Genomic DNA, 25,479 nt, shown 5'->3' with positions numbered 1-25,479 from the left:
AAGAAATGAACGAAAGTTGACAGCTAAAGGCTATATCAATGTCATTGCTGATGTGCTGCTTACAAATAAATGAAATTAATTCAAATTCGATATAATGTGACCATGAAATTCGCCATCAGGCTACTATAACAGTCACTGTAAATATTTGGACATTGTACATGATAATAAAGCTGTAAAAAAAAAAAGAGTTGGTTGGCGTGAGAGGTTGGATGGCAGGAAGCGGCGGCCATATTGGTGTGTGGGCGGGGCTGTGGCGGTGAGTGCAGAGGCGGGAGGAGTGCAGAGGCGGGAGGAGTGGCGCGGCGGTGGGCGTGTCCTGAAGTGTCGCTGTGGGATCGGAGCCGGAGGACACGGGCTGGAGTCGGGTTTCGGGGAAGCCGCAGCTGGTAAGTGCTGGAAACACGGGAAACTCGGGGGAAGTGTGACGGGGCGCGGGCTCACAGCTGCCGGGGGTGACTAGAAGGGGCGCACGGGGGAGAAAGTGCCCGGCTGGCGGTGCGGTGGGCAGGAGCTGGGGGCAGGGACAGGGCTGCTCCTGTGGGGGCAAAGTGTGAGGGGAAATGTGCGGTGTGTGAGGCGGCCGCTGCTGGAGATGGTGCACGCCGGGGCAAGAGGAGAGGAGCCGGGGTACACCAGGGGAGAGGAGTCGGGGCACACCAGGGGAGAGGAGTCGGGGCACACTAGGGGAAAGGAGAGGAGCCGGGGCACACCAGGGGAGAGGAGAGGAGCCGGGGCACACCAGGGGAGAGGAGAGGAGCCGGGGCACACCAGGGGAAAGGAGAGGAGCCGGGGCACACCAGGGGAAAGGAGAGGAGCCGGGGCACACCAGGGGAAAGGAGAGGAGCCGGGGCACACCAGGGGAAAGGAGAGGAGCCGGGGCACACCAGGGGAAAGGAGAGGAGCCGGGGCACACCAGGGGAAAGGAGAGGAGCCGGGGCACACCAGGGGAAAGGAGACGAGCCGGGGCACACCAGGGGAAAGGAGAGGAGCCGGGGCACACCAGGGGAAAGGAGAGGAGCCGGGGCACACCAGGGGAAAGGAGAGGAGCCGGGGCACACCAGGGGAAAGGAGAGGAGCCGGGGCACACCAGGGGAAAGGAGAGGAGCCGGGGCACACCAGGGGAAAGGAGAGGAGCCGGGGCACACCAGGGGAAAGGAGACGAGCCGGGGCACACCAGGGGAAAGGAGAGGAGCCGGGGCACACCAGGGGAAAGGAGAGGAGCCGGGGCACACCAGGGGAAAGGAGAGGAGCCGGGGCACACCAGGGGAAAGGAGAGGAGCCGGGGCACACCAGGGGAAAGGAGAGGAGCCGGGGCACACCAGGGGAAAGGAGAGGAGCCGGGGCACACCAGGGGAAAGGAGAGGAGCCGGGGCACACCAGGGGAAAGGAGAGGAGCCGGGGCACACCAGGGGAAAGGAGAGGAGCCGGGGCACACCAGGGGAAAGGAAAGGAGAGGAGCCGGGGCACACCAGGGGAGAGGAGAGGAGCCGGGGCACACCAGGGGAGAGGAGAGGAGCCGCGGCACACCAGGGGAGAGGAGAGGAGCCGGGGCACACCAGGGGAGAGGAGAGGAGCCGGGGCACACCAGGGGAGAGGAGCCGAGCCGGGGCACATGTCACCATGGGAGAGGGGAACAGCTGATGGGGGGCACTGAGGGAGGAGGAGCCACTGCTGCAGAGGGCTCTTTAATATTTACTCCTGGTGGTACAAGCAGTTTGGGTGCATATTAAAATATTAAAGGGACTGGTACATGTTAGGGGGAAGGGTGTATATTAATTTGGGGGTGCACTTTAAGGGGAAGGGGTGCATGTTACCATGTGCGTTGACACACAGGAGACCCCTGTGCGAAAACAGTATATGGGCCCACTGCAGTGCCGAATTCCACCTGCTTTGGATGTGCTAGTGGCCCCCTTACCTCGGTGGCCCCCTTTCCGGTTGCATCAGTGGCACGTCTGCCCTGAGGGGGTGAATTGATGTATTTTAATTTGGGGTAATCACTGGTGCAGGTTATATGGGGGGTGCTGCCAGACAGTAGCCGTGGAAGGGGGCGCTGTGCAGCTCATGTTGGTGGTCCTCTAGTCTGGCTGTGGGATGGTGGTTGTTGGAGCCTGCATGGTGGTCACTGCGAAATGATTACATACATACGACCAGTTGGCATCTGTACGTCATTGCCCCCATTTCCAGGTGATAGACCCCCACTCAGAATATTTACTGGCGCGTCTGACTTTACCTCGCTTTCCTGTGTGCGCCCCACCTAGGGCAGTGCTGCGCCGCCATCATTCAGCTTATCACTACAATGTATGAGATTCTGTACATGTGCTGTCCAATAAGTGTCCTAATAATGGCACAACTCTTACCCGATGGGCGGTGGGTGGAGAGTCCAGTGTGGATGGGCAGTGTGAAGCGAGGACGGGTACACCTAGTACATGCATTGTTTCCACTCATCAGGTACAGACATGATGTGGACAAGGTCTGTGTCCTTCTTGTGCCCAGGACCCTGATGGTTTGAGCCAGAAAGTTCTGGGGTCCGACCTCCTGCCCCCCTAGTCACCTCATCACGTCCGGCGCTCTGGGGTAGTACAGATAAGGAGCTCTGCGTTGGCACTTTGCAGTCCACGGGGTGAGGACGAGTATATGCGACGGTTACAGGGCAAGGGGTGATATAACATAGCTGGAATTATGGGGATATTGTCATGCACAGAAATGGAAAAGACTGGGTCCGAGTCAACAACAGAGCGCCGACTGATGGAGGATGGTGTAATGTTATCACTCCTAGGAGAGGGACTCATGTTATTTAGTCAGTGAATTCGGACAACAACAAAGCAGTGATACCTGTCGGGCAGAGATCCCACAGACCGATGTATTCACTGCAGGACCGGGGAGCACAGGTGTCCTCTGCAGGTAGAATCAAGGGGCATTCAGTGTCCATGCTTGTACAGGTCAGGTGTCATGAAAGTGTTAATGGAGGGTCCTGGTTTTGAAATTTGGCATTAGGTGGCAGTGGCGCATACGGGGCAGGTGGTATTTAGGTGGCCTCGGGGGAATACAGGTCAGATGATGTTTAGGTGACCGTGGCGTGTACAGGGCAGGTGGTATCTAGGTGGCAGCGACGTGTATGGGGCAGGTGGCCAAAAGGTGACAGCGACGCATACGGGGCAGGTGGCGAAAAGGTGGCAGCGACGCGTACGGGGCAAGTGGTGTTTATGTGGCAGCAGCACATACTAGACAGGTGATGGTTTAGATGACTGCTAATGCATCAGATAGGCTTTCTTTCTGTAAGAGAACACATTTTTCTTGTAATTTGTGCTTTCTCGGGAAATCTAATGAATGTGTGGAAAGTTGGGAAATGGCTTTACAGTCTCTGGAGCAGCTGCGGAGCCGGATGTCTCTCACTTTGATGCTTATCACCTAATATACGAGCTGCCGCCAGATACTACCATATCCCCGATGTACAGGTGCGCCACTGAAGTTTAGGATCGATGTGGAAAGAGTTGTATTTTGTGCACTAGGGATGTATCTATGAGATCTATATATACTGGAAAACAGTGTGTTCCATAGGACTGCAGGTGAAACAACTACATTATTTTCTCTTGCGTATAACCAACGCTGTCTGAGCCTTAATGCCTCTGTATGATGCCTTATTATATGGGGACACCTCACAATATGGTACTATTTTTTTTCCTGCTGGAACCTGTGTATGAATTGGATGGAAAAGAAAAATCCATGTGGGACGGATGCAGAACGGATTTTCTGCTACATATTCGGTGTAGTAAAATGTGCTGCGCAGCGAGGTAGCACCACGGGCCGCAGAGAGAACCCCCAGCGTAAATTCACCTGCGCTCCGGATTGGAAATCTGCATCCTGCACATTTCTGCTGTGGATTTTCACCCTGGTTTAACATAGTAAAGTGGGGGAAATATAATGCAAATGATCAGAATTTGTACAATTAGGTCCGCAGCAGTTTGTGCAGAGGTATTGTATATGGTGCTATATATATAATCCCGCACACAATTGCATGCACATCCAGCTTCCTCCGCTCCCTGTCTTCCTATTGCCATCTCTGTGTGGGTGAGGATCTGCACAGTGACGTCCGTGGATCTGACTAATTGTAGGTTTTGTGTGTGTGGGGCTCTGTGCAGAAATAAATGACATTTTAATGCTTTTTTTGTGTGTGTTAGTTCACACAGAAGGCCAGCACACTCGGTAATGCAGAACGTCTCCCACGTCACAGCTGTCCTGACTCTCATCATGGCAGATAATCAGATGGTTAATTAGCGAGCACTTAATGATTGATTTTGGGCTTTATAAAGTTATCTGGTGAGTGGCGCTGATCCCGACAAGCTCCGTCTGCAGGTTAAATTGTTTCCTTATCCCTTGCAGACAGCTGCTCGTCCTGGTATTGGCTTTTCTCAAGGGGATTGTGGGAGTTGTAGTCTTGTCTACCCACTATCATCTCTCCCTAGCAGATGTCCTTGTCACTAATCCACGTCGTTCCCTATTGTTCTCTTCTCCGTTCTTCTGCACCGTGTATGTGGCGGTGCTGGTCAGATACCGGATTATATGGGTATTTATCAGCACACGTCTTTCTCACTTTTTTGCCCTGTATGTCCGTTTGTATTTTGTTCCATTGTCCTGCACTGGTGCTGCAGTACTGTTAGGTACCTGTTTAACCTTCTTAATTTACAGCTCTGTATGGCGGTATAATAGGATGCCTCATACATCACCGATGACCTATGGTAGCAAACACATTTGCCATGTGCTTCAGGCCTGATAGTATAGGTGACCGCTGAGGATTTGGGTTAAAAGGATTTTCCAAACTTTTTTTTTTCATTGGGGAAAATAGGGGTTGGGTACCATAAAACAGTTAAATAAGCTTGACTTTCTCTTTAAATCTAGAGCAGCCACTTTGGTCGTCCACACCTGGAAGGGAATTGATGTTGTCCCGTACTTTACTCACCTGGCCACTGCAACCAATGATTAGTGTCTTGACAAGTGTAATCTATCAGCATAGATGCTGAGATAGATTAAAGGAATTGGTAGGGCGGGGCTTTGTCTTTCTACAGGAAGTGGTAGAGCTGGGCTTTCTCTCTTTACAGGAAGTGGTAGGGTGGGGCTTTGACTTGCTGCAGGAAGTGGTAGGGCGGGGCTTTGTCTTGCTGCAGGAAGTGGTAGGGCGGGGCTTTGTCTCGCTACAGGAAGTGGTAGGGCGGGGCTTTGTCTCACTACAGGAAGTGGTAGGGCGGTGCTATGTCTTGCTGCAGGAAGTGGTAGGGCGGTGCTATGTCTTGCTGCAGGAAGTGGTAGGGTGGGGCTGTCTGCAGCGCTGGAGTCCTGTGTTCAAATCCCACCAAGGAGAACATCTGCAAGGAGTTTGTATGTTCTCTGTGTTTGTGTGGGTTTCCTCCAGGTTCTCCGGTTTCCTCCCACATTCCAAAGACATACTGATAGGGAATTTAGATTGTGAGCACCACTGGGGACAGCCATGATAATGTCTGTAAAGTGCTGCGTAGTATGTTAACGCTATATAAAAAAACTAGCTGAAGAGCCCGGCGTAGCCTGGGCATAGTAAATATCTGTGGTTAGTTATAGCACCTCACTTCTCTTATTTTCCCATCAGGCCTCTCATTTAGCACCTCACTTCTCTCATTTTCCCCCTCAAGCCTCTCTTTTTCCCCCTCACTCCTCTCATTCCCCCTAACACTTGTCATTTCGACCTCACTTCTGTCATTTTCCGATCACTCCACTATTTTCCCTCACTCCTCTCATTTTGCACTCACCTTTTCATTTTCACTTCACACCTCTCATTTTCACCTCACACCTCTCATTTTCACCTCACACCTCTCATTTTCCCCTCAGTATATACATGTTTGTCATCTCCCTTATATATAGTATACACCTGTATGTCATCTCCTGTATATAGTATATACCTGTAGGTCATCTGCCCTGTATATAGTATATACATGTATGTCATCTCCCCTGTAAATAGTATATACCTGCTGTATGTCATCTCCTCCTGTATATACTTGTGTCATCTCCTCCTTGATATAGTATATACCTGTATGCCATCTCCTCCTGTATGTAGTATATACCTGTATGTCATCTCCTCCTGTATATAGTATATACCTGTAAGTCATCTCTTCTGTATATAGTATATACCTGTATGTCATCTCCTATATATAGTATATACCTGTATGTCATCTCCTGTATATAGTATATGCCTGTATGTCATCTCCCCTGTATATAGTATATAACTGCTGTATGTCATGTCCTACTGTATATACTTATGTGTCATCTCCTCTTTTATATAGTATATACATGTATGTCATCTCCTGTATATAGTATATACCTGTATGTCATCTCCCCTGTATATATGTGTGTGTCAACTCCTCCTGTATTAGACCTCGTTCACATGTTATTTGCTCAGTATTTTTACCTCAGTATTTGTAAGCTACAGTAAATTGGCAGCCTGATAAATCCCCAGCCAACAGGAAGCCCTCCCCCCTGGCAGTATATATTAGCTCACACATACACATAATAGCTCTTGTAGTTTGTCTGCTTATTAGTCAGATTTTTATTTTTGAAGGATAATACCAGACTTGTGTGTGTTTTAGGGTCAGTTTCATGTGTGAAGTTGTGTGTGTTGAGTTGCGTGTGGCGACATTAGTGTAGCAAGTTGTGTGCAGCAAGTTTTGCGCGTGGTGAGTTTTATGTGTGGTGCGTTTTGAGTGTGTAAGTTTTGTGTGAGGCAACTTTTGCATGTGATGCAACTTTTGTGCATGTGGCAATTTTTCCGCTTGTGCAAGTTTTGCGTGTGGCGAGTTTTCCATGAGGTGAGTTTTGCGTGAGCCTAGTTATGCATGTGGCGAATTTTGCGCGTGGCGAGTTTTGAGCGGTGACGTTTGTGTTTTGACTTTTATGTGGCGAGGTTGGTGTATGTGTGGTGAAATGTGCGCTGAGGGTGGTATATGTGTTCAAGCACATGGTAGTGTGTGGCACATTTTGTTTGTGTGTTCATATCCCCGTGTGTGGTGAGTATCCCATGTCGGGGCCCCACCTTAGCAACTGTACAGTATATACTCTTTGGCGCCATCGCTCTCATTCTTTAAGTCCCCCTTGTTCACATCTGGCAGCTGTTAATTTGCCTCCAACACTTTTCCTTTCACTTTTTCCCCATTATGTAGATAGGGGCAAAATTGTTTGGTGAATTGGAAAGCGCGGGGTTAAAATTTCACCTCACAACATATCTTTGACGCTCTCGGGGTCCAGACGTGTGACTGTGCAAAATTTTGTGGCTGTAGCTGCGACGGTGCAGATGCCAATCCCGGACACACACACACACACACACACACACACACACACACACACACACACACACACACACACACACACACACACACACACACACACACACACATACACATTCAGCTTTATATATTAGATAAAGATTATTATTTTTATTATTATTACAGGAAGTGGTAGGGTGGGGCTTTGTTATGCTACAGGAAGTGGTAGAGCGGGACTGTCTTGCTACAGGAAGTGGTAGGGTGGAGCTGTGTCGAGCTACAGGAAGTGGTAGAGTAGAGCTTTCTCTACAGGAAGTGGTAGAGTGGGACTGTCTCACTACAAGAAGTGGTTGGAGCTTTGTTATGCTACAGGAAGTGGTAAGGCGGGGCTTTGTCTGTACTGGAAGTGGTAGGGTGGAGCTATGTGTCTGTACAGGAAATTGTAGGGTGTGGCTTTGTCTCCATTGGAAGTGTTAGGAATGGTTTGTCCTTACAGGAAGTGACATGACCGGGCTTGGTTTGCTAGAGGAAGTGGCAGGGCTGGGCATTGCCTCACTACAGGGGGTTGGCAGGGCGGGGCATTGCCTCGCTACAGGGGGATGGCGGGGCTTTCCGATCAGGGCAGGCAAGCAGGCAACTAGTTGGACAAATTGTATGAACAATGGCCTGCTTGGAATTGAGGAAAAGGAATTTCTAATACCTACAGTGCTGGCAGAATACTGATTTAGAGCAACATTGAAAAACAGTGCAATGTTACAAAGTATCAGTTGATTGGTGTGAGCCTCACAAGCAGCTTCACCTTGTTGAGGAGGATGCAGGAACCTGTGCAATGTTTTTCTACAGACTTGGTGTGAAAAGACTGATACACTTTGATGTAATATTTTCTTCTTCATCCTGTTTCAGCCTTTTGTAGACTTGTCAGTTTCCCTGCTGCCTTCCCATCCCGCAGTCCTGTCTCTGCCCCCTCTGTCACTCTTTTCAGTCTCTTCTGACCCCCTCTGTCTATCGTGTTTCGCTGTCACTTTGCACCTACAACTACTTGACATCTTAGACACTCGTCTTTGTCACACATTGCAGCCACCATGTCTTCAGGGGACCACGTACCCCACAGGATCTAGGCCCCACTGGATGAGCATTTAACCCATTTTTCCTTCTCAAACGCTTGCTGCCAGAAACAGGCATGAGCACAAAGATGCAATTGTAGCAGTCATCTCCAGGCCGGAGCCCCTGTGCCACCGCTACAGAGAGGGGCAGAAAAATATCACACCAAGCTGTATGAATATCAGAATTTTAAGTTTTCTTATTCTTTTTTTTTTTCTTCAGTTTTCCTCTAACTGCATAAGTAATTGGTTGAGAATGAGAATATCCCTTTTAAATCCACCCCCTACTTTTGCAAATTACTCACCACCCACTTTTCAAATGTCTGCTTGCCAAACTACACAGTATGTGCTCCAATTATTATTTTTTTTTTTTTTAGGACTGATGGAAAAGTTTTCCATTATTTTGCAGCATTATAAAAGTGAAAATTCATATCTGTATTAAAGGAGATCTACTGCAAAGAAAAAAATGCAAAACCTACTGCAAAGGATCTTTAACGTTGTGTTCACACAGAGTGGAGCTTTTTGATGTGGATTTTTTTTTTGTGGGAGGGGGATTGTAAAGGCAAAATTGTGTAAATTGAAAAAAAAAAACCTGCAGCAAAAAAAGAGTATTAGCAGGAAAAACACTGCAAATACGCAGAGTGTGAACATTTCAAAAGTAATAAAGTACCCTGTGTGCCAGCTATAGTATACTATAGTTTCCAGTACACAAAACGTTGTTGCACAACATGTGCCCGGGCACCGCTGACATCTTGTAGGTTGGTAGTTATGGGAGTTCATAGTGGTGATTGTCTGGAGATTTGCGGCATGGGGCATGTTCGCCGTCCTGGATCTTTGGTGCCAGCAACACCAGTACTACTTTTTTTTTTTTTCTATTTGCCTATTCCACATCCACTGGACATATCAATAGTGCCATAAATTCCTGATAGATCCTCTCTTTTCACTATATTTGTGACTCCTACAGAAGTCATTAGAGTGAGATTACACACTTATAGTGGTGTGAATCCCAAAGGTGCGACCTTCAGACATTTATGGTACATCCTGTGGATGCTATAAATGCCCAAGATGGTCTTAGCCCTTTAATTTGCTCTTGGCCAAAGTAAGCCAAACACTGCTGTATTACAAGTGAGATGCTTTGCGCTGTCAGGCTAATGGTTCCTCTACTGTCCACGTGGTCATCCTTGTGATGTGCCGTCTCCAGACGATGTATGGCCGCCTTGTATAAAGCTGTACAATGACGATTGTTGTTTTTCTTTGCATTTTAATTTTGAGGTTTTCTGGATTTTTTTTCCGCCATTGTGCACGTTATTTCTCTGTATATTTGTCTTATTAGGATGAATGTTCGCCGCCGTCCTGTTTACACAGCTGAGATCCTGTGTCGTTTCAGCGTTATAACAGTGCAGCTCTGTAGAGGCCGAATTACGATGAAAATGGAGGAATGTGTGGTTGACTTTAGGATTAAGGGCTGAATATAGACGCTCAGTCTTCAGCTTGATTGAAATACCAGTTTACACAGTAATCAAACAGACTATTATACTGGAACCAATATCAAAGCTTGTGGGTAACTGTACAAAGCAAATATCTGAAGGCAGAGAGGTCTGTGTACTTAAAGGAATTCTCCAGGCAGTAAATGACAACATGTCTACAGTGTAGTGTTTGGACAGGACCCTCATCTGCATTCTGTGATTTTGGCATTTTAGCAGCTCGTGATGATTATATCCATCTCTAAAGATGATCATTTGCCAAACTTGCCGATTTCGATGGGAACAGCCACCCATCTAATGTATATAGACTTTGGTTGGACGTATTGGATTTTATTAAGTGAAGGGGTCTTATAATATTTTGTAAAAGGGAACAATCGTTTTTTTTTTTTTAATAGATGCGTGACTCCGAGACTCTGGTGCAGATCTTTGTGTGAGTGACAAGCTTCCAGTCTTCTAGGTAATCGCTTCCTTGGTCGTCGCTGACAGTTCTTACACGTTGGGAATGATGTTCCCGAGTATAATTGACAGTGAATGCTCTGCTTTCTGGCACAAATAAGGACTCTATTATTCATTGTCTAAGAGCTGCGGTATGTGTGTTTTCTCTCTGTGGGGTGGGTGGAGGGAGAAATCCTTCAGTCTACACTTTCCTACAAAACTGGCATTTACCTGACTGCATTCAGGCCAAGGTGATGTCATAGGTTAAAAACAGAGGAAAGGTGCCCATACACCTTCAGTAGCTGTGGGCTGAGTCTTTCTGCTTCATAAGTTGTTAAACAGGTGTTGGTTTCTAGGTTTGATTTATTAGTTTATACTATAGAATCAGTCATAGCTTACTCTTACTTGCAAGCTTTAAGCTGTTGTTCAGATCTTGATCTGATGAGGCTGGTGCACTTACTTTGGTAGTCCACCTTGGAATGACTGCATAATACTTTCTAAAATTCACCTAGCTTTATTGACAGCTTCTCAGTGCCCCTCCTCCCTGCTGCTGAGTCGTCCCCCGACTAGCCTGATTGACAGCTCCTCAGTGTATCTCTTCACTGCTACTGCTGAATCTCCAACCCATCTGCTCTGTGTCTCCTCTCTGCTCACCTGGCCTGAATAACAGAACCTCACTATCCCTCCTCCCTGCTGCTGAATCTTCTCCCAACTAACCTGATTGACAAATCCTCAAGGTGTCTTCTCCCTGCTGCTGAATCTCCAACCCATCTGCTCTGTAGTGTCTCATCTCTGCTCACCTGGACTGATTGACAGAACCTCACTATCTGTCCACGTAGCCTGGTTGACAGATCCTCAGTGCCCTTCCTCTTTACAACTGACAATCTTTTTATCCACCTAGCCTTATTGATGTTTTTTTTAGTGTGTCTCCTTCCTGCTGCTGAATCTTCATCCTCCTAGCCTGATTGACATCTTCTCGCTCCCTTTCTTTCCTGCTGCTGAATCTGCCAACCTAGGTTGCCTCTCACTATGCCTCCTCCCTGCTGATGTGAACATCTCACACTGCTCAGTACAAGCTGCAAAATTTTTTTCCCTCCTTTCATTTTTTTTTTTTTTACTGGAATTGGTTAAAAAGTGACATGATACATGACATATCAATCTGTTCAGCTTTCTTAATTCATTTTAATGGGAGCACCGAAAATTGTCACCCGTGTATATTGAAATGAAGTCGGCGACACTGGAATCAGCGTCGTCCTCATTTAAAGCCTGAAGAGCAGTACCCTGACATGATACATATATGCATTATTTAACAGTATTATTTCCTTAATATAATTAGTAGATTGAGCCCGTTTTGGTGCCGCAGGCTCTGTAACTGTATCCTAAACTTGGTGTAACAGCTGAAACTGAGTTTCATGGCCCTGGCATAACAACTGTTGCGGCAAATGTGGAAAGTTAAAGCAGGTTACCGGTATATGTCCAAGGGCCAACTGGGCGCCTCCTCTGCAAATTGTACCGCTATCCTCCATATGTGTGGAATTTGTACACCGTGAACTTGAGACAGACGAGACCTGGGATGTTTGCCTTGTTGCGGCAACGAAGGGGTGAACGTCGTGCGCTCTGCAAGAAACGTCTATTAGAGCGGAATGAAGGCAGATGACAGGACGATATTAACATTTTTGGCCTGAAGGTGAGGAATAGGAACTCGAGCAACAGCTGCTGTTTGTATAGAGAGGGATTCTAGAGGGCAGCCCGGGAGCTGGAGATATGGAAATTATGGGTCATGGGGTCCCAGCCACTGACAACCAGCCTGTTATTACAGTCCGCGCTGCCTGTGATGCTGCTGTTCGGCATTTTATACTCCCAATCAGCCCTACCTCCTTTCCGAACCCCTCCGAATATATGGATGTAATGCTACCTTGCCGTCTCCTCGCCAGCATTTTCTGAATTTCTGCTTTTGTTGCATTCTTCCATGTGCATGCTGTAAGCCATGTGCCGCCATTGATCAACCCATCTCCTGTTCTACCTGCACATTATTGGATCCCCACTGACCAAAATGGTACAAAAAGTGATGTCTGAAAACTTTTTACATGCCTGAAGTTTCAATTGGTGGACGTGTGGGTATGGAGACCCTCTCCAATTTTTCCTTTTTTTTCCAATTCAAAAACTTTGTTATGCACTTCTCTACTCCGAGACCATCTGTTGAGTCTGCCTTCAGCCTAAAACGGGTCAGCACGCCATTTTAATCATCGTTGGAGGTTTCGGCATTACAATGACCACCAATATATTTCCGACATGACTATAGTTTTGCGCAGGAATTAATGGCCCTCGTATGCCATGCCACTGTTCACCTATATATCGGCGTACATCAGAGGCTTTCTTCAAGCGCCTTGAACGTCCTCTCCTGGTATGGCGGTATGTGCACATGGAGCCATTTTGCTGAGTTTCTGGATCAGAAACTGAGCGGAAACTCAAAGTTTTTGAGATTTGGAAAATTTCTGCTCCAAAATCTGCTTAAAATAAAATTAAAAAAACTCAATACCATAGCCATGTTGTCATATAGCCTATTCCAACATTCCTTCCATCAATGGATTCATTCTGCCCCCCTCTTTAAAAAAAAATAAAAAAAAAATAATTTAGTAACTTGAAACCAATTGCGCACCAGCGTCTAAATATTTTGTATCATGTGAACCCAAAACCCACCAACATTGTCGGTAACATTATAAGGAAGACTTGGAGGAATGTGCCACCTAATCCCCTTTAACTTGAACCTCGAGGGTCTCTTGTGGGGTATTTGGTGTGTTTTTAGGATTGCAGACATGAAATCTGTATAAGCTGATTAGTCCTGTCTGGACTCGAGGAAGCTTTTGGCTAGCAAATCTTAATTTTAATTAGCCCAGGGAATTAAGGTGGATGTAATATTGTAGAGTCGCTGATGAAAGATTTGTGGTGCCTGCGGATGGAATTTTTTGAGATGGCAGAAGTTCCCCTTGTTCTAGTGATCTCGGGACTGGGAACAGGAGGATTGGTGTTGATTGATTCTTGATCTTGGTGTAAGTTTTGTTTTTCTCCTGGTTTTGTAGAATATCTCCGGCCTGCTGTAGTCCCTGGGTCCATATTGTGTCTGCCAGAGCCTGGTACACAGCAGTGTGTTTGCACGGGGTGCCGAGAACATTTGGTGGGCAGCCGAGCGTGTGGATGTTTGCATTAGGAAGTGTCACAGCGACTTCTTGTCAGGCCGGGTGAGGCCTTTGTTCCATTAGGTCCTCTTTGTTCTTCTAGTCACAGCCCGGCCCTTATCTTGTCCCAACAAGCTCTTGTCAAACACAACAAGTCTTCAAAGTCTGCATTGATGTCTGGGCTGTGGTGGTGACACTCATCCCAATAATGACAGTGACCTAGCTGGCGTTAGGGCCACACAGAAGTGCGAAGGGGCCAAATCTTGTGCACATGTCAGTGGCTTATATAGAATATCAGAAAAGTGAACACGTAAAAATAAAAAAAAAATGCATTTTTATATAAAGGCAACATTTTCCGTGGCAAAAAGTACACGCGGGCAGATTAAACGGCTAAACACTAGGAGGGCCCTGCTCTCAGGAGCTTAAAGGGGTTTTCTAGTCTAAAAAAAAAAAAAAAAAAGCAGGGAAGTTTGTAGAAAAACAAAACCCCTTCACTCTACTCACTCACCCTCCCCAGGTCCAAACACTGAGTCTGTCATATGGTCAGCAGCACTGCAGCCAATAAGTGAGCTCAGCGGTTCTGCCTGAGTTGACGGCATGAGCCGCTGAACTCGTTGATTGGCTGCAGCTCTGTTGACATCAGCAGTAGAGACTCGTTGTTGGACCTGGGGATGGTGATGGAAGCTCCATTTTTGTTTGTTGAAGAGTTTTCTTGGAAAATTCTAGTTTCGCCTGAGTTTAACAGACGTCGCGTACACATAACCATGCAACAATTATCGGTAGTGAGCGTTTCTAGGAGTGGTAATCGGTCAGCCTAGGCCCCTTTCACACATCAATTTTTGCCATCAGTCACATTACGTCGAATTTTGAAAAAAAACTGGATCCGGCGACTGATGCCGCCAGATCCTTTTTTTTTTCTCATAGACTTGTATTAGCAACGGATGGGCTCACGTTTCATCCGTCGTTCACTGGATCTGTGGAATATTGTTTGTCCGGCGGCCGGAAACAACGGACAAAGTAACTTTTTTTGTGTACGTTGAAAAAAGGACAGCGACAGATCCGTCGCCGTCTGTTCCTTGCTGGAATGGAAGCCTATGGCGCCAGATCCGTCAAATGACAGAATTCGGCGACAGATTCTGTGTTTTTTTTTTTTTTTTTTTAAACTGAGCATGCTCCCATCCAATTAGCCAGATCCACTAGTTGGATCCATCCAAAAAAACGGAACAGTCGCATCAGTTTTTCACAATCTGCGACAGATCCGTCGTGCCAGCGGATTGTGACTGATGGCAAAAAATTGATGTGTGAAAGGGGCCTAAACATGCCACAAAGGAAAATACTCATTCGTCAGGTGAAATGATTTTGTTTAAAGGTCATTGTTCTCAGCAGCACATCGGCAGAACACGAGCTGCCAACGACAATGACACTCCTCATTGTGCACAGAATAATGGTATAATGGCTGCTAGTTTTTAGTGTAAATGCTCCCTACTGTCTGAGGAAAGAGGAGCAACACAAACAATAAAGTGCTTCTTTTGTACATCTTCTTTTATAAAAGGGATAATGACCATAAAATCTGTGAATATACAGATATGTGCGTTTGAGTGTATAGGTTAATTAAACTTGGAATAGTTTGATTAGGAAATGTAATAGTCCTTTCTAAAAAAGATGTGTTTTGAGCTAAAGCCCCCGTCTCACATAGCGAGATCGTTAGCGAGATCGCTGCTGAGTCACAAGTTTTGTGACGCAACAGCGACCTCAGTAGCGATCTCGCTATGTTTGACACGTACCAGCGACCCGGCCCCTGCTGTGAGATCGCTGGTCGTGTCGGAATGGCCTGGACCTTTTTTTGGTCGTTGAGGTCCCGCTGACATCGCTGAATCGGTGTGTGTGACATGAATTCAGCGATGTCTTCACTGGTAACCAGGGTAAACATCGGGTTACTAAGTGCAGGGCCGCGCTTAGTAACCCGATGTTTACCCTGGTTACCATCGTAAATGTAAAAAAAACCACACACTACATACTCACATTCCGGTGTCCGTCAGGTCCCTTGCCGTCTGCTTCCCGCACTGACTGACTGCCCTAAAGTGAAAGTACAGCACAGCGGTGACGTCACCGCTCTGCTGTTAGGGCCGGCGCTCAGTCAGTGCAGGAAGCGGACGCCGGGGGACGCGAAGGTGAGTATGTACTGTTTGTTATTTTACATTTTACACCGGTAACCAGGGTAAACATCGGGTTACTAAGCGCGGCCCTGCGCTTAGCAACCCGATGTTTACCCTGGTTACCCGGGGACCTCGGCATCGTTGGTCGCTGGAGAGCGGTCTGTGTGACCAAACAGCGACGCTGCAGCGATCGGCATCGTTGTCTGTATCGCTGCAGCGTCGCTTAGTGTGACGGTACCTTTAGACTGGGAGGTTCGGATAATGGAAGATATTGGTCTTGGTTCTTTAGGCAAATGCTGAGCATAGGTTGTGTGGTAGGTTAATATAAAGATTTATGTGTAGTGCAGTATAAAAACAAGATGTTCGGTTACTTCCTGTAAAGAATGACTTCAGAATTTCAAAGAAATGGTAAAATAATCATTGGCTTTGTACCTCCAATTATAGAAAGCTTCCGATACGTCACTGGTAGTAGCATGGGCAGCCACCGATGTCTTCTCTCATATTAATTGAGTGATTATGTGATGACTACGGCTGCCCTGTCAAGGTGTGGATTAAATTATCCCATAAGTGAACAGTCGGTTCTGATGTGTTTCAAGCAGGAAAGCACCAAATCAGGGGCCAAATTGGGAAGATTGGTTTCACAGTGTCTCCAACATTGTAAAATCTTGTAGGTTATTCCCAGTATGCAGTGGTTGGTGCCTTCGTAAGCTACGTTCACATTTGCGTTGTGCGCCGCAGCGTCGTCGCCGCAACAAAACGCATGCGTCGTGCGGCCCTATCTTTAACATTGGGGCCGCATGTACATGCGTTGTCATGCGTTTTGGTGCGTTGTACGCCGCATGCGGCGTTAGGGCGCACCTGTCAGGGCGCGGCAAACGCAACATGTTGCATTTTTTGGGTGGCGCAGACTTTTTAAAAAACGCATGCGTCGTGTTTGCGTCGTTGATGCGCCTTTTTTCCCATTGACTTGTATTGACAACGCAGACGACGCAAGTAGTTGCGTCGTGGTGCGTTGTACGACGCATGCGTTTTCCAATAAAAAATGCAAAACATTGTCTAGACTTTGGGGGGGGGGGGATGAAGAATGACTCAATGCAAAAAAAACGCATGCGGCGCAAAACGCTGCGTTTTTTGTTCAAAACGCAACTGCGTTTGTTTGCGTTGTGCGTTGCGGCGACGACGCTGCGGCACACAACGCAAATGTGAACGTAGCCTAAACACGACCCACTGAAGAAAACTAGTGACCCAACGAAGGTGTCTTTGGGTGCATGAGGCTCAGTGGTGGCCGCGGGGAGTCAAGATTAGCTCACCTATAACGAAATTACTGGAAAAGTTTATGCAGGACATGTTCGGAGGTCTTGTCGAGTTCAGGTCTTGACGGGTTGGAGCCATAGCAATATCGGGCAATGTGGCTGATAGTTGTGAGCTTCTAATACAGAACAGCCAAACCCATTCTCACAAAATAAGTTTTTTATATGGTAACCTCCTGCTTTCCTGAATTGGCCTTAGGGTACCGTCACACATTGAAATTTCCATCGCTACGACGTTACGATTCGTGACGTTCTAGCGATATCGTTACGATATCGCTGTGTCTGACACGCAGCAGCGATCAGGGATCCTGCTGAGAATCGTACGTCGTAGCAGATCGTATGGAACTTTCTTTCGTCGCTTGATCACCCGCTGACATCGCTGGATCGTTGTGTGTGACAGCGATCCAGCGATGTCTTCGCTTGTAACCAGGGTAAACATCGGGTAACTAAGCGCAGGGCCGCGCTTAGTAACCCGATGTTTACCCTGGTTACAAGCGTAAACGTAAAAAAACAAACCGTACATGCTCACCCGTCGGTGTCCTTCAGGTCCCTTGCCGTCTGCTTCCTGCTCTGAGTGCCGGCCGGAAAGTGAGAGCAGATCACAGCGGTGCTGCGATCTGCTCTCACTGTACGGCTGCACTCAGAGCAGGAAGCAGACGGCAAGGGACCTGAAGGACACCGACGGGTGAGTATGTACTGTTTGTTTTTTTACGTTTACGCTGGTAACCAGGGTAAACATCGGGTTACTAAGCGCGGCCCTGCGCTTAGTTACCCGATGTTTACCCTGGTTACCCGGGGACTTCGGCATCGCTCCAGCGCCGTGATTGCAACGTGTGACCGCAGTCTACGACGCTGGAGCGATATTCATACGATCGCTGCGACGTCACGGATCGTGCCGTCGCAGCGATGAAAATTTCAATGTGTGACGGTACCCTTACCCCGGCTTATCTCCCTTCTCTATTGTGACTCCTTATCAGCCTGTATCTCCCTTCTCTATTGTGACTCCTTATCAGCCCGTTCCGGGGAGATCTTCTGTAACCTGCTGGACGCTCAGTACATAGGCTTGGGGAGAACTGAACTGGAACTCCCGTTGGCCGGATTACTATGCCACCCACTCATTTCATTCTTCTTGCTCATTGCTGAATGTTTTCATTCAGCGTTGCATACAGCATCATTTCTAGGACAGATTGCTTCCCGGCCAAGGAGAGCGGACTGACCTTGGATCGGTGAGAATCTTATTCACAGTGCCAGTGAGGTGGGAGAGTTCACAGATAGATGTTTGCTGGCTGGATAAAGTGGATTGATGAACGCTGGCCGTACACTGGGATAGCAGTCATCTGAAGAAATCTCACACACCCTCACACCACCAAACATATGGGTTTCATAGGTAGAGAACAGTAAAGCCCCCAAACACATAAGATAATTGTCCGCCTATCGTTCTGCCGGGAGTGATCTCAGGAGTGATCTCGGCACTTTCTCTTCTCATATTGGAGTACTGAGTTCTTCATTACCGACGTATATACGGAGAGGACCGATTCTTGGGCACCCATGACAACAGGAGTGCCATATACCAAATCTAAATGTGCCTTTAGACTAGGGTTGCCGCAGACTTCTTCCACGACATCACTGTGCTACCTCTGGACGGTTTGTTTGACTTATCGCTACCCAACTAGGCAGGATTGATCGGTCTCCCTATTTGTGTATAGAATGAGACACGATACCACCGACTATGGTCTGGGATTCACCTGATGAATCAGAAACATGAGGTGAGATAATAATAATAATCTTTATTTTTATATAGCGCTAACATATTCTGCAGCGCTTTACAGTTTGCACACATTATTGTCGCTGTCCCCGTTGGGGCTCACAATCTAAATTCCCTATCAGTATGTCTTTGGAATGTGGGAGGAAACCGGAGTACCCGGAGGAAATGCACGCAAACACGGAGAGAACATACAAACTCTTTGCAGATGTTGTCCTTAGTGGGGCTTGAGAAACACCAAAATGATAACCCTAACAGGGCCATGAAGGTACAACCATAACAAAATACCAAAAAAGAAAAACACTCACACAAGAGCCAAAACGTAAAAGAATATATAACCTTTATTAATACACACTGAAAAATATAAAACAATGAAAATACTTAGGGCAGTAACCACTAGTGCAGCAGCAGCAGTGGGTCCCACACAGGAAACAACCTCAATGTGAACAAAAATAGGGCAATAGAAAACCGTAATAATGTAAGATGCGGCTAGATATTACATAAATATGAACATACATGGGATGCAAAGTAAGTGCAAATATAGCATAAAATACATCAAAGTGATGTGTTATCATAAAGTATGACATATGTCTATACCCAAGGAACTAACAATGCCCCCATGCGAATGTAAGACAGTCAGCTAAACAGCCTAACAAAACCGCTACAAATACTACATGAATATAAGCATAATTACCAGGAGGAAGAACCCGGAGACCCACCACACCCGACGCGCGTTTCGCACCGAAATGCTTCGTCGTTGACTGTCTTACCTCCGCATGGGGGCATTGTTAGTTCCTTGGGTATAGACATATGTCATACTTTATGATAACACATCACTTTGATGTATTTTATGCTATATTTGCACTTACTTTGCATCCCATGTATGTTTATATTTATGTAATATCTAGCCGCATCTTACATTATTACGGTTTTCTATTGCCCTATTTTTGTTCACATTGAGGTTGTTTCCTGTGTGGGACCCACTGCTGCTGCTGCACTAGTGGTTACTGCCCTAAGTATTTTCATTGTTTTATATTTTTCAGTGTGTATTAATAAAGGTTATATATTCTTTTACGTTTTGGCTCTTGTGTGAGGATTTTCTTAGTGGGGCTTGAACCTAGGACTCCAGGGCTGCAAGGCTGCTGTGCTATCCACTGCGCCACCGTGCTGATCATTCCTTTACTATGGTTTTGGACTCTCTGCGCGCGCCCGGGGCTCTCCCCTCTCTGCGCGCGCCCGGGGCTCTCCCCTCTCTGCGCGCGCCCGGGGCTCTCCCCTCTCTGCGCGCGCCCGGGGCTCTCCCCTCTCTGCGCGCGCCCGGGGCTCTCCCCTCTCTGCGCGCGCCCGGGGCTCTCCCCTCTCTGCGCGCGCCCGGGGCTCTCCCCTCTCTGCGCGCGCCCGGGGCTCTCCCCTCTCTGCGCGCGCCCGGGGCTCTCCCCTCTCTGCGCGCGCCCGGGGCTCTCCCCTCTCTGCGCGCGCCCGGGGCTCTCCCCTCTCTGCGCGCGCCCGGGGCTCTCCCCTCTCTGCGCGCGCCCGGGGCTCTCCCCTCTCTGCGCGCGCCCGGGGCTCTCCCCTCTCTGCGCGCGCCCGGGGCTCTCCCCTCTCTGCGCCGTGGCTCATTTTCGAAAGTATGGTTCTCTAAAAGCCACAATTTACAAAATGGGTGCTTGTCTCTCCTCAGTTCAAAGTAGGGAATATTTTGGTGAATGGGATGCCATTAATCTAGCTTTTTGGGGGTATACTTGCTTTGGTTAAGGAGGCGATCAGAGTAGGGAGTCTTATTGACGGTGCTCAGTGGTTGTCTGTCTTGGATAAGTCTTTATGCGAAGCTTGCACCACGGACTTCCACATCTGGAGGTGAGCGATGCCCCATCCCGGTATGCCTTCTTGATGGTGGGCATCATGCGCTTGTCCTATTCATAGAACTCATGTACAATAGCTGCTGAACGTGCACATTTGCCTGTAGGTATGTGGGGACCTAATGTCTTTGGCATCGCTCACCTCCCCATGCAGAAGTTACCAGGTACCAATTTAAAGGGTTGGTCATGTCTCACAGGGATCCAGTAGTTGCAGTTTCCTGTGTTTGTTGGTCGCTGGTTCTTTATTCTGCATTTGGACTGTTTCTGGCACAGATTGGGTTAACCATGGCTTTGGTTGATTATCTCTGGTTAGTAGTTTCAGCCCAGTAATTTATTAACCTGCAGTGTTAGTGATTACCCAGCTCACTGCAGTGGACATGTGATGGGGACTCTTGACTTCTGGAGAAAAATAAATAAATCACGGAGGAGGTCAGCTGCTTTTCCCAATCATCCCCAAATTGGCTCATTACAGAACCAACATTTGTATCCCTGTCTTACAGAAAGATGGGAAGTGGTTTTTCACCCCTCGCCCTATGCACGGCACACAGATGGGTCTAGTTGCATCATGAAGAAATGATAGTAGTAGAAGGTGATAGACTGCACCATTGTGTGATCCAGAAAGGAACGCAGGTAACTGCCTGTTTAATGGTACCAATCAATAACTGCTGTCATTTATCTGTGGGTTTGCACACATTGTTGACCACCTTCTTGTGTGAAATGTAGGGCGCTCGCTTTCTGAGGGACTAAAGCCCCACCCCACATCATCTATTGTTTGCAAAGAGACACTACACTCTATCACTAATAATGCAGCTACATGCAAAGTGTGCTTCATACCGTCCTGTGCATGTGTGCGGTGTCCGCTTCACACCGTCCTGTGCTTGTGTGTGGTGTCCGCTTCACACCGTCCTGTGCTTGTGTGTGGTGTCCGCTTCACACCGTCCTGTGCTTGTGTGTGGTGTCCGCTTCACACCGTCCTGTGCTTGTGTGTGGTGTCCGCTTCACACCGTCCTGTGCTTGTGTGTGGTGTCCGCTTCACACCGTCCTGTGCTTGTGTGTGGTGTCCGCTTCACACCGTCCTGTGCTTGTGTGTGGTGTCCGCTTCACACCGTCCTGTGCTTGTGTGTGGTGTCCGCTTCACACCGTCCTGTGCTTGTGTGTGGTGTCCGCTTCACACCGTCCTGTGCTTGTGTGTGGTGTCCCCTTCATACCGTCTTGTGCTTGTGTGCGGTGTCCGCTTCATACTGTCCTGTGCTTGTGTGCGGTGTCCGCTTCATACCGTCCTGTACTTGTGTGCGGTGGGCTCTTATACCACCCCATGTTTGTGTGCGGTGCAGAATACGCTTTATACCCCTCCATTCTTTCTCTAGACAGTGAATGCCAGTATATTTTTAATTGTTTATTCATTTGTAAGAACGCATACTTGCACGTGTGACATTTGCAGCTCTAAACCTCACACTTTTGTGGACTTGCTCTCTGTGCAGCTCCTAACTTATGCTTTTAAAATTGCACTTTTGCAGGATGCGTTTTTTCTACAAAACGACGCATAGCGAAGTGCAGTGCACGACACTAGTGTGAAAGTAGCCTAATTGAATATTATTTTTGATTTATGCTTTGATTATATAACGTTATGATATTCTGCAGCACTTTACAGACATCATCACTATCCCCATCGGGGCTCACAATGTAAATTCCCTATCAGTGTGTCTTACTTGCAACCCCAAGTAATTGGCTCACTTGATGTCTATGTTCTCACAACTCCTGTGTTGCACTGTTCCTCTGTTATTCCTCCTGCACGTTTCTTTATAAATGGGTGTTACCGTTTTATATAGGGTTGTGACACCGGCACCACTGATTGGTCAGTATAGAGACACGCCGCCAACTTTTGCTGCAGAGCTGTCAATTTATTCATTAATTTTTAGCAGGAGCAACAGAGGATCTGCCAGGGAGAAGTATGGGAAAGATGCTTCAAAGCTGTTACATCAGTGGGAACAGGAGCGGATATATCATTGGTGCAGCCTGTGCGGCTGCAGAGGGGCCCAAGTGCTAAGGGGGCCCATTTCTACCTCCAAAGCAGGTGCAATTTTGCATTTTTAGGAGCTCTTGGGCTGCAAAAGGGCCCATATATCGTTCTTGCATCGGGGCCCTTTTCTGTCTGTGTCCACCAGTGAGTTATTTGTGGTTATTTAATAGGACGGACATATCTGGAAAGCCGTCACGTGACAAAATACCGTCACCGTCCGATCTGTTCGTACTCTGTGTATCACATGGTCAACCATTGGTGTGAGTGGCTGCCATGGTGAGTGATATTTCCATTGCACGAGTCTGGCGCTGGCCAGACATTTCTACCGTCTGGCCGGCTGCGGTTCTTCTCCGGTCTGACTGCCAGGATGTCTCCATGATAGATACAGGGGCTGTAGACCCTCGTCTGCTTTATAACTTAGGGCTGAGATAAAACCTGATGTGATGCAGAATATCAGGACCCGATGGCTCCCGGGTTCTCGTGATCCCATGGATTGTGATGTGATGGAAAGGACTAGTTAATAGTTAACCTGCATGAATGGTGAACACAGGAGGGGCCTCAGATACTTGGCATGCCCCATTGCTTCCTGTGCATCCTGTGCATACATGGCACTGTACTTCTACCTTGCTGGCAGCGTGGGATTGTTCTGTGCCCGCCTGTGCGTGGGCTTCAGCTCTTTCTCTGCTGGTTTATGATATCCTGATCTACCAGCTGCTCTGTTTTCATGGCTATCACCCGGAAGAAGGTAGAAACACTCTCGCTTTCCATAAATCTGTTGTACTGCTATAGACCTGGTGGCTACTTAATGGTGCAAGCACCGATACGTATGGAATCGGGCAGAAAAAATGTTGCTGTTTGCCTCCTTAAAAAATCTGAAGACCTACAGAGGTGCAATATAGCACCGTAGACATTTAAGAAGGGCGTAATGTCCTTATCTGGGGTCCTATTATGCCCAGAAGTCACCTAGTCCTGCAGGGAGCTGGGCTCTGGGGGTTGGTGCTGCGGTAGTCGTAGTCCTAGAGGACACACATGGTGGTATTCGTATCATCATGGGCTCCAGCAAATTAGATTTAGGCCACTTTCAGTATTTGGTCACTATGTTATATCACTATTTGTAAACCAAATCCAGGAATGGGTGATAAATACAGAAGTGGTGACGTGTTTCTATTCTACTTTTCCTCTGATTGTTTCTCTCCTGGTTTCGGCTTACAGATAACGGATGTAAAATACTGAAGTGTGACCGTAGCCTTAGGCTGGGGCTACATGGCCATTTTGGAAGCGACACTGGTTGAGCGACCAAAGATCATTTTATGCCACAGTGCAAGTGAATGGTGCTACATCACGACCTCCGGAGCATAAAAAGTTGGAGTTAGTTGGATTTTTTTTTTTTCAACGTGCTTGTCTAGGAGCCCTAGAGGTGGCAATATGACCCCCATTTGCTTGCTGTGATGTAGCAGAGGCACAAAGCGATTTTGGCTGCACGACGTGTTACAGCTAAAGTTTCTGTCTAGCCCCAGGTCTTTTGAGCGGGAGGGAATATAGCCCCCCAAAGGACTATTTCAGTAATTAGATGTCATCTCCTATCTACAGGATCGATGATAACATGTATACCGATGGGGGTCTAGCCTCTAGGACCCCCTACCAATTGCCAGAAAGGGGAACTTTTAACCCCTTTCTTGGTGGAGCTGCAGTCGATCATCCCCACAAGCGCCTGTTCTGACGGATGGTCGGAGTCCTAGCGACCAGACCCCCCACATTGAACTAGCAGTTATCACCAGTCCGGTGGATAAGCGAGAACACATTTCTTTTTTAATACCCCTTAAACTTCTTATTTGAATTTTGCTGGGCCGGATTTAGACTTGCTGCCTTTTTCAGGAGTGGAGATGAATGACCTATATGTCACGTGTCCTGTGATTCCACTCCTGACTCCAGCTTATAAAATAGCATCAAAACTCAGCGGGTAATCCAGCCCGCAGGGTGCTGTACATATTAGACCCTTGTCCGCCAAGCCGGATGATTTTGGCACTATCCTGTGTAAGGGGGGAATCCAAACTCTTTCCTGAAGGCACATGTTATAAGGATCGGGCATGTTGGATGTCGGCACGTCTCATTCTTTAGGAGATAAGCCCCTATCGGCAGCGTCCTTGCCTATCCACATTAAGAACTTGTGCACGCTCGGCGTAGCAGAGCGTGCATGTATATGGAGCGGTCAAGAGGACTAACATTCAGCCAACGGGCAGTTGAACCTTTCCACCATTTGGATGGAGTTTTGCTGACTCATATTTGGAGGTACTTCTACGTGTTGGTGATGAAAGGAGTCGGGGTCCTTATTTAAGGTGTGAAATGGGGTCTTTTGGTTAAAAATGAAACTTTCGGGATACGGATAAAGCAACGTTGTTCGCCATTTTTTTCCCCTGTGATTGCAAGTGTCGTCCTGAGACGTAGCAGTGCTTAGTGTTGACCGTTTAACTCTTTAAACCCTACGCCATCATTGGATCACTTTCTTCCTGCACCGGATATTAAACTTCCCGCTCTCCTCGTCCTTTTAACCCCTTGTCATTGGCCGCCGGGTCCATGTGCTCTGTAAGCCCAGCAGTGACACATCGGAGCCATGGACTGCTCCAGCATTGTCTTTGATGGTGATGGGAGCCGTGCGCCGGCGTGTGGGAGGGGGGATGTAATCCCACTTAGTATTCAGTGGACGAGTATGGTAGTATTACTAGGCAGCCCACGGCTCAGCTTCCTCCTCTCATTCACCAGACTGTGTATCTCTGGCCGGGGAGAGGACGGATCCTATGAAATGGGGACTGCAGATAGCAGGTGATTGTGTGATTGTGCACGGCGAGGGTTGTTGTACGTGGGAAGGCTAGTGCTGCAGGATTACTCCTCCATAC

General features: G+C 47.7%; 1 protein-coding gene across 6 annotated transcripts in view; it reads left to right on the top strand.

Annotated features, from left to right (window-relative positions):
* The first annotated feature begins 256 nt into the window (after nucleotides 1-256).
* Nucleotides 257-25,479, top strand: part of SIPA1L3 (signal induced proliferation associated 1 like 3) — a 137,957-nt gene continuing 112,734 nt past the window's right edge. For 3 of the 6 annotated variants that reach the window (XM_077285545.1, XM_077285542.1, XM_077285547.1), the window contains exon 1: nucleotides 257-386. The gene's annotated coding sequence lies outside the window, so the exon portion shown is untranslated. Of the gene's footprint in view, nucleotides 387-10,261; nucleotides 10,325-25,274; nucleotides 25,406-25,479 lie in introns of those variants that run through there. The other 3 variants (XM_077285544.1, XM_077285546.1, XM_077285543.1) reach the window with 3 other exon arrangements.

This window comes from Ranitomeya variabilis, chromosome 2, assembly GCF_051348905.1.
Source record: "Ranitomeya variabilis isolate aRanVar5 chromosome 2, aRanVar5.hap1, whole genome shotgun sequence".
Taxonomy (NCBI): Eukaryota; Metazoa; Chordata; class Amphibia; order Anura; family Dendrobatidae; genus Ranitomeya; species Ranitomeya variabilis.
This window is presented reverse-complemented; position numbering and strand designations above follow the sequence as displayed.